Below are 9,521 nucleotides of genomic sequence, written 5' to 3' on the forward strand. Positions count from 1 at the left end.
GTGTGTGTGTGTGTGTGTGTGTGTGTGTGTGTGTGTGTGTGTGTGTGTGTGTGTGTGTGTGTGTGTGTGTGTGTGTGTGTGAGAGAGTCTCATAAGTGGTGATGTTGGACTTGTGCACTTGGCAAGCTTTTTTTCTTCGCTCCATTTGGTGACAGATTGGGTTTAAATAACATTATATCTTCACAGTTGTGACTCACAAGCCTCAGCGTTGCAAAGTCAGGGTGAGGTTTAGCACTTCAGATGAGGACGAGGGAGGACCAGGTCGCCTCGCTTCGTCTTTTAGTTTATCACTTTCTGCTGGGGCTAATCTGGGACTCAATGAAGCAAACCATCAACACTCAATGCTGTCAATCAATCCAGTAAAGCCCATTCTTTCTTCACCTGTCCTGCTAGAGTCAGAGTAGAATCTTGTGATATAAATAATAAAGATAATTTGATGGAATGTCCAAAATAATTTAAAATATACAAGTAACCAGCTGACATTTCAGCTAAAATAAAAACAGTTTGCAGAAGTTGTGATATGTAGTTAATTCAACAGCACAAGTGGCCGGTGTTTGCATGCTGGCTTTACTAGAAACACACTTTCGATTGCGGCATGTTGCTTTGTGGGTTGCTAAGCATTGCTGAATGCTTCTTAGCAACCATGCTAGCAACAGCGCTACAGTTTTTGACATGACTTTGAATTTTTCCGCTGAGGTCATAGCAGGGTGCATCTCCTCCCTGAGCCCCAGGTAGGAGGGCATGTAGGGGGATATTTGTTTTTTTCAATATTGATGCTCTAGGCTCGCAAAGCTCCTTTAACAGTAAAAACAAGTATAATGTATGTTACTGTCGGCCCTACCCCCCTCATCAGCCATGTTTGTTTTTGCTGGTGCTATCAAAGGCTAACTGTTGTACAGCACCTCCTGGTGCTCCCCGGGAGCAAACTTTTCCTTCTGGAATAAAGAACTCAGCCCACAGATTTAAAGGAAATAACAGTCTGTTTCACTATGTTTTCATCGTGTTCTTTCATAATTTAACAAAACGTTGTTGATTTGTAGTGGTTTTGCTGCAGGGATCCAAGATCTGCCCGATATTGGGGCTTTTAAAAAAAAGATGTGAGGATTTGGGCTGATGGATTCATTACAGATCGACTTCACACACTCAACAGATAACTTCTTGCTCATGACCGTTGCCCTTTAACTCTTGTTTGGCCAAACCTGACTGTATGGCAGATGATACATTCACTGTGACATGTCCTTTTAAAGCAGTGGGTGTGGTGTACTTGTTGTCTGAGAAAGATACACTAGAATGTGGCCTGTTGCTCTAAAGCTTTGCTTACGCTCTGCTTTGGCACACTTGTTCTGTCCTGAGCTGCCTGTCCTTCAAATCCAGAGCTTAGTATGAGGTGAGGCACAGAGGAGGGATAAGGGCTGTCACTGCTGCTGCTGGGGTGCCCACGTCAGCATTGCATATTGACTAATAAAGACACACACTGGCAGGACCCCACCGATCAAGCAATGAGATGTCACCGTAAACAAGCTGCAGGACTTTGGCAGTTAACTTCTTGCTTACATAATGTACATTTGTCAGCACTATGTAACCTGGAGGAACACCTCAAGTGTATCACACATAGAAACACCAATATTAATCTCACTTTGCTTTTTGTATCCGCTGGTTTTTATATTTAGGCACAATTTTACCAATCGCTCCGCAGTAGAGATGGCAGGTGTTGTCTAGCTTCAATAGCTAAAATGTAGCTGCAGAAACATAAGCAGAGCGAAAGGTTTCTAAATCTCCTCACTTTGTCAGTTGCACTTCCTCTTTCAAACTTGCACATCAGTGTTCTTCAAATCAACATCAGCTCCAGCTCTAACATGTGCACAGGTCACATATCATGTATGTCATCTTTTGCAAATATTGAGTGACATGCAGCGGATATTCCCAGAGCAAAACGTGATGAATGACAGCACTCAGCTCAGACGTGTGTCGAGATGTGATGTGTCGTGATGGTAGGACAGGTATAACGCCAGTGATAACAAATTTTCATCCAAAATATACATCAGCAGTCAAAATAGAGTACTGATAAATACCAGATATGACTGCATGTCTTCAAATTTGAATGGGACCGTTATAAGTTGCAGAAAAGCAGCGAACAAAAAGTGTCAATCCATCAATATTCAAGTCTAAATGCAGGTTTAAATGACGTACGGTACATTTTAAAGAATTTCTTAACAGTTGAAGTATTTTTACAAAATATAAATCATTTTACTTAATTTAACTCCAAAATATAATTTCTCAGATTGCAGAAATAATACCTATAAGAAAAAAAGCCTGCAGACCAAACAGCAGGAATAACACTCATGGAACTAAAGTATAAGGGTGCTTTAATTTGACGGTGTGAAATTGGAGCGCCTTTGAAGAACGTCCACAAAAACCTACTCCCTATTTATTTCTCCTCAATTGTGTGACTCTGACATGTCCCTTTTGTACACTAGAATTATGGCTGAGCTCATTTAAGGTGCATTTAAAGGAATATGTGACCAGAACCTTCAGGTGAATCAATTTAACTCGACAAAATGAATGTGGGGCCTCTGTGATATAAGCAGGCCTCCCACTTCTTTGAATGCATTTGTGTTCACAATTCTCTCAGTCATCATCATCATCATCATCATCATCTTCCTCAGCTCAGTTTCCTTTTTTCTGTGTATTGTGATTGGTACCGAAACACTCAGTGTATTCATTTTTAAAACCAAAGACATTTTATCGCTCGCTTTTACTAAAAGACAGTAAGTGTAAAATAATTATTATGAAACATTTTTAAAAAAGGATTACTGTGTTTCTTTAATAACGGAAACATTCAAATAATACCATGGCGTGATTAAAAGTGTTGAACTTTTCATTTTATGAATAAGTAGTGCTCCATAACCGTTGACTTTATAATATATGTGAAATTAAAGTGGGACACTTAATAATTCATTTGAAATTGTTACTGACATTAAAAGCTAAGTCTGTAGGGTGTGCAGTTTAATTTAATTTAATTTTAGTTTTAGTAAATAAATCATGTTATGGAAAAATAGTTTTATTCAATATATAAAAAACGATAGTAAAAGGTAGCTATTTCAAGTGTTTTTATTCTGATTTTAAAAAATACGTAAAACACTTGAAATTATCACATTGATGAGATAAGTAATGGGGCGATTTTGGAATTTGATTGTTAAAACTATTGCTGAATTTAGATACAATTGTACAATCTCACTGTCAGGGAGCACAGGTGTCTTGAAATTAAAACTCTCAATTATTTTTTTTAATTTGTGTGCGCATGAACTTGGTTTTGAATTTGTACACACACCCAAATACTTTTCACTTAAGAGAAACAATTATAAATCGACATTATAGATTTAAATGTTAGTTTCAGCAGATGGAGAAAAGAAAGTTATTGTTGCGTTGTTGAAAACTTTTCCAGCTTATGTCAGACAAATGGTATCTGCGAGAACAATTAGAAAGTGATTATACTTTGTGTTAGTTTAGCTGTTTGTTGAAGAAGCCATCTGTTTGTATGTTTCTTTGTAATTCTTTTTAATTGTTTTTTTCATTTGCAAAACTTCATGCGCTGCATCAAAAGACAACGAAGTTCATTAGCTCTCTGTTTCAAGGTGGTGTCTAACCAGCAGAAGAATCTTTTATTTCAAGTCTTTTTATTTCTTCAAGGGACATTGTCTAGCATGGTAGGCTCTCATCATAATCTAATAATATGCGATAAATAAGAAGCAGAGTTTTTGATCAAAAACTGTGAGTCAAATCAGATGTTTCTCCGCTGAAACGAGAAACTTCTCAGTTTGCAGAATGAAAGGCCACCATCTGTTTTTCGTATGTTCATCTGTAGAGAGGACAATCATCTGTCAGCAGAGTCCCTCCTACTTATCTAGACACTCAGACATCCCCACAACACAAATCTTCAATTCTATATGAATCTTTTGTGTTGTATTTACATCAGTAGGTCAACTGTATCAAAAGTGAATGAAAACGGTGTTCATATAAATCGATTTACTTAATGAGAAATTTTATTTTACAGTAAAAAATCTGATGACAAAATTAATATAAAGAAGTGGTTTAAAAAAATGAAAAACAAATTTAAATTTCCACTATATGTCAAAGCTTTTTCTTTCTTTTCAGTCCTTTCTTTATTTTGCTATAACCAACTTTAAACTGTCATAGAAACTTTTAAACATGATGGAGCATACTCAAAACCCCCAAAATATATTCACCTCCATAATCTACACTTTAAAATCTGACATCAGTCGAAAAGTATACTGGAAGAGAAAGTTACCAATCTTATCCTTTAAATCTCGATTACAAAGAAAAATATCTCTCACATGATTTCCCAAAGTTAACGCATAGGGAGAAAAAAAAAGGATAACACATTTGAAGGCTTTCCTTGTGTCATACTATGAAGGCTTTCAACTGCAAAGACTCAAACAGACTTTCATATGAAGCTGTCACATTTTACTCATCTCATAACTCCCAATTCAGGCTGAAAATATTTAAGTAGTTGCCTTTTCTGCTACAGAAGTTGGGTGAAGTATGTGCTGTTTATTTACACCATTGTTCTCAATATGGTGTAAATAAAAACAACCTCATGCTAAGAAAACTATTGCGTGTTTCAAAAGTCAATCTGAAGCTGTAATGTCAGGGGACCTTTGAGAGAGGGAACCGCCTGCATAACACAGCACATGCTTTATATCTGAAACAAAATGTACGAGAGAATTAAGCTGCTTAAGCTATTAGCTGCTCAAACTAGCAGGACAATAGACAAATTCCTCCATTGTGTGTGTTTTTTGCTTTAATATTGTTAAAAGTCAACTATGAACGTGCTGCTTTCAAACAGCATTCAAAGAGTTTCAGCTCCATCTTCCTCCTCCCCGTTAGCTTAGCAACAGCGGCCATTTTGTCTGCATTTGCATTGGTCAAAACGTATTTTTCAGGTCATGCCTAATTTCTTTGAAATTCTGGTCGGGTGATGATGGTAATATCAATTTCAGGGCAATTTGTAGGAACGCGATCTCTTAATTTGCACCTTCAACCAAGATATTTGGTGCAAAATGTGGATTATATCAGGCATGCGCCGTGCATGTTCCAAGCAGCAATGCTTTCATTTTTTTGCTCAGAATGTACCAGTAAGTGTTTAGTGTTAACCACATGGCTGTCGCATTAAATGTACATACATAAAAGACACATAAGTGAGCACAATTCAGGCACACACACGCACACACATAAAATAGGATGATCCCTTCCTTAGAGTCTGCGTCAACCACCCGCTGCTCCCACCTCCACATACATAGACAACCAACCATGGGATGTATAAACCCATCTCTCCAGAGGTCACCTTGGCTTGTTTACTTGAAGTGGATGCACAGTGAACATCTCACCTACCAACACGCATTCAGCTCTTATCTCTCATGTCTTACTGGATCCTCAGTCAGTGTGGGCGAGTACAATCTGTAGATTTTACCCAAGTCAGATGCACCAAAGAGGAAAAACTGTGGTGGACAGACCTGCTGGAGACGGTTCTCTCTTATGTCTTTCAACTCTTTGAAAATCTGTAATTCACACACGTCATCAATTAGTTATACTTCTACCAATTAGCCTCTTCCTTTTCGACTTTGCCAGAATAATTTACAGGATATCAATACATTTTTAATCTAGTGGTTCACAGTAGTTAGCTTGGGCTACCAGGAGATTACTGTAAAATGCTTTTCCTCCAATACTGTTCTGAGCCTTAAATAGAAATGACCAAAGTTAAAGTCATGGAGATGGATATTTTCATGCATGAGATTTCCAAATTATTGCATTTCTATGAAACTGCAACTGAAAAATGGATGTGAAAATGTACAAAGATCAACAAAATAAAAACCCTTTTACCATCTAAAACATGCTGATGTGTTAACTGTCTGCATTTCGTAGGTTTGTGGACCAGTTGTCACCTCGCGGGCCAAGCCACCAATCCTGAACATGCTTATACATACCAGGTACTAACCCAGCTACTGTACGTTGTCGCAGACAGCTCTGCACGCACACAAACACACACACACACACACACACACACACGCCCACACAGACACTCACCTCTGCACTGATGAAACACACCACTATTGAAACACTGGAGACTCGTCTGATTCTGGTAATGTCCAAAATGTCCAGGTTATTGGCACAGAGGGGTAAAAAGACTTTCTGGGATTGAGGCCCCGGAGACTGGGCTCTGTGTGATTCCAGAGAGCTGCCCTGACCACCCTGGTAAATATAAGAGAAGAAATCCTTTTCAGGTCGGGAGTATGACACAGGACTGCCTCATAAATCAGTGCAGGCCCAGCCCGGCACAGGCTGGGAACGCCATGGGAGTGGTAGGCAGCACCACGGTGAGGTTTTTGGGGAAGGATTATGGATTGAGACGTACAGCTGGGAGGCTAAAGTTACACTTTTCATTACCACTTCGAGGGGGTCTTGGCTGCCTGGAAGCCACTCAGATTTGTGAAGACCTCTTTCTCCCCCTGGAATGGTTGTAATTCTGCAGGCGCATTCTTCACCTGAGGACAATTGTTTTTGATATGGCAAAAACAATTTGGTGAAACGCGATGGGAAATGCTGTTTTTTTCTTTTTTTTTTCTTTCTATTTTTTGCCAATAGAAGAATGAAAAAATAAAGAAAAAAGAGAGGGCATTGTGAAAAGTCCTCATTCACCAAAAGACCAGAGTAAAGAGAGAGCAGTATGCCCCCTTCTGGCTCTTTTCTTCTCTCCCTCTTTTCTTCTCCTTTTTTCCCTGGCGTCTGGAGATGTTAAGAAATGTCTTTTGATCAGCTCTGACAGAGCCTGGGCCATGTGAAGAGGGTGGCTAGCGGGACTCTGCCAAACCATGCAAGGCAAAAATGTTCCTAATAAGAGAGTAATAAGCTAAGGAGTGCTGGGTGTCTCTCTGATCCACATTCTGGGTACTGTTTGTGCCAACACACCCAGTGCCTTCTGACGTGTACCCGACTCTCATCAGCCTTTGGACTGTTTGCCAGGTCACTGCGTTTCACCTGGCTTGTCCCATATGCTCTCACCAATGGTGCAATAGTTGGAAATTTGGAACCTCGTGGGTCCAACAAAATTGAAAGTGGGAGTATTTCTATTTCTGATTTTACACACGTCGCAGGATTGTCAATGTCCAGAATGTAAAATATGTTTCGTATTTGCTTTGCTGAAAATATATATACAGGAGAAATAAAGTGCAGGGTTGGTTTTGAGCAAAGCAAATGTGTCTCACCTTGCCCACACAACATCAACTTGGGCTATTTCCACAATTGACTGCTTCCATTGTATGTGTGGGTTTGAAGTGGTCATATATCAAAGGGCTCTGTCTCTGCAGGGTGGATTCTCTGGTACTCTGTAGAGCACAACAAGGAGATAGTTACCTCTCACAGCTTCTCACTGCAGCATCCCAGCCCAAATAAACACATCACCTCCACTGCAGGGGGAGGAGGACAACAGCACAGCTGCCAACCCCCTCTCTTTTTTCTTACCCAGCAGCAGCACCAGCCAAGTCCACAGTGCTGCGGGGCATCCCAGGCATGAACAGGTGCTCTGTTGGTGGAGTTGGGCCTGGTTTTAGGCCAGTCTCTGGGCCTGTTCTAAGTGCTGGATGTGTGATGGCTGGTGAGGACTGACTGGCCAGACTTTAATGGTGTGTTAGTGAGTCCTAGGCTCAGCACTGGTAATTATGGTGGGGAGAAGGCGATTAGGCAGTGCTGAGCAGCCCAGCGAGGGGGACGGGCCCACGCCCAGCAGGGAGGGGAGTCCTGCCACGGGAGGGACCAATCAAGTGTAAAGCAGAGCGCAGACCCTGGGCCTTGGTTCAGTGGGAAAAGGCTTGGCCACTGGTTCAGAGCGCCGCAACTTTCACGGATTAGTAGAGACACTATTCTGAAGACTGAAAGGGGGAACACAGCACGGAGGCAGCATCAATGCATGCGTGCACGCACACAAACACACAGTCACACAGTCTCTCTCTCTCTCTCTCTCTCTCTCTCTCTCTCTCTCTCTCTCTCTCTCTCTCTCGCACACAAAACCCACCAACAGCTGGGAGGAGGGCGACAGCCATTGCCATATTACCATAGCAACGGCATATCTCACATTTGAGCCCAAATGAAGACACTTTGGGCTGGAACCGGGGTATTTTTTTTTCTCCCAGTTAATGGAAGTATTTTAATAGTTTCTCTCCGCGCTTGTAGAATGCTTTCCCCCTGACTGAGTTAATGAGCTGCAATTGGAGGTGCTTGGTGCAGACAAGCATCTTGTCATTTTGCAAATTACAGGATATCTACACTGCAAATTTAACTTGTATATTTACGTGGCAAAAGGGCTTCAATATATGCTGTGAAGTCTTGCAAATTTTGGTTCATCTTCATTACTTCCTTAGGTCCACTGTGGAATTTAGTGCAAACAAATGGATCACATTTGAGAGAAGAAGCACTTTCAAGTAAAGTGATTTCAGTTTGCTCAAATTAAACAATTTTCCCCGTTCAATGCCTTGAGCAGGTCGAACAACTTTGAAGAAAAATGTTATGCTGCGCTTAACATGCGTTAGATCATTTCATTCATTTGGTTTTAAATGTAATTCTTGAAAAGCAGATAAGAAACTTGAGAGCTGTTAAATAGCGGGGGTTGGTGCTGTGAGGGAAAAGGGCCTTAGTCATGATGAAAAAGACAAATTACTTAAAAGACACGTTTTTAAAAACCTGTTTGTACTGTGGAAAGTTTAAAAGTGCTGCAAATTGATTCAGATACACTTTCAAAGAACGTGCCACTTATCTTGGAACTTTCTTGTAACATTCGAATAAACAAATGAAATAGACCATTTGGAATCACTGTGTTCACAGTGTAATCTAAAATTACACAGGTATATTGTCTGCTGAGCTAGTTAAACAAGCGCATTGGCAGTGAAAACACAAAATGTAACTATCACAGTAAACATCTGGCTTTGGCTGCTGTTGTCGAAGGAAACATTGGAGGCTTTCATCAAACATGACAAACGTCTTCAGTTTCCTTAGTGTGCCTATTTGCCGTGACTGTTTTGGTTCAGTTTTGTCCTCATTTTGGAAAGAGAGTAAACTCATAAATGGTGACGCTGATTTGTTTCTGGATGGGTTTGGGGTATGAGAGCTCAAGTCCTATTTCATTCTGTTTAATGGCATCTATTCCCCAGACAGACTGTGTGTGTGTGGGTGTGTGTGTAGGTGTGTGTGTAAGTGTGTATGTGTGTGTTATTTAGCATTCTTTGAGATGAGGAGAGTATTCCTGTATCCAAGGGCCTCCCCCCCAATCCCGTGCTTGCTTTGAGTACAATCATTTTGCAAAGCGTTCTCTATCTCCCTCTTTCTGACACACATATACTCACACACTTCCTGTCTCTCTCTCTCTCTCTGTGCATTGCTCATCATGCTTCGAATTTGAAGTCACTGCTTTCTGTTTCCCTTTTTTGTCTCTGTGTGGCTTTGATTCAATA

The 9,521-nt window shown here is 40.5% G+C and overlaps 1 long non-coding RNA gene across 1 annotated transcript in view; it reads right to left on the reverse strand.

Moving 5' to 3' along the window:
* The window catches only part of LOC116391880 (uncharacterized), a 24,709-nt gene extending 18,392 nt beyond the window's left edge, over positions 1 to 6,317 (reverse strand). The window contains exon 1 of the long non-coding RNA XR_004213297.1: positions 6,106 to 6,317. This is a non-coding gene — a long non-coding RNA (uncharacterized LOC116391880). The remainder of the gene's footprint in view (positions 1 to 6,105) is intronic.
* Between the last annotated feature and the right edge of the window lie 3,204 nt (positions 6,318 to 9,521).

Source organism: Anarrhichthys ocellatus, unplaced genomic scaffold, assembly GCF_004355925.1.
Source record: "Anarrhichthys ocellatus isolate YVR2014 unplaced genomic scaffold, GSC_Weel_1.0 scaffold27, whole genome shotgun sequence".
In the NCBI taxonomy this organism is placed as follows: Eukaryota; Metazoa; Chordata; class Actinopteri; order Perciformes; family Anarhichadidae; genus Anarrhichthys; species Anarrhichthys ocellatus.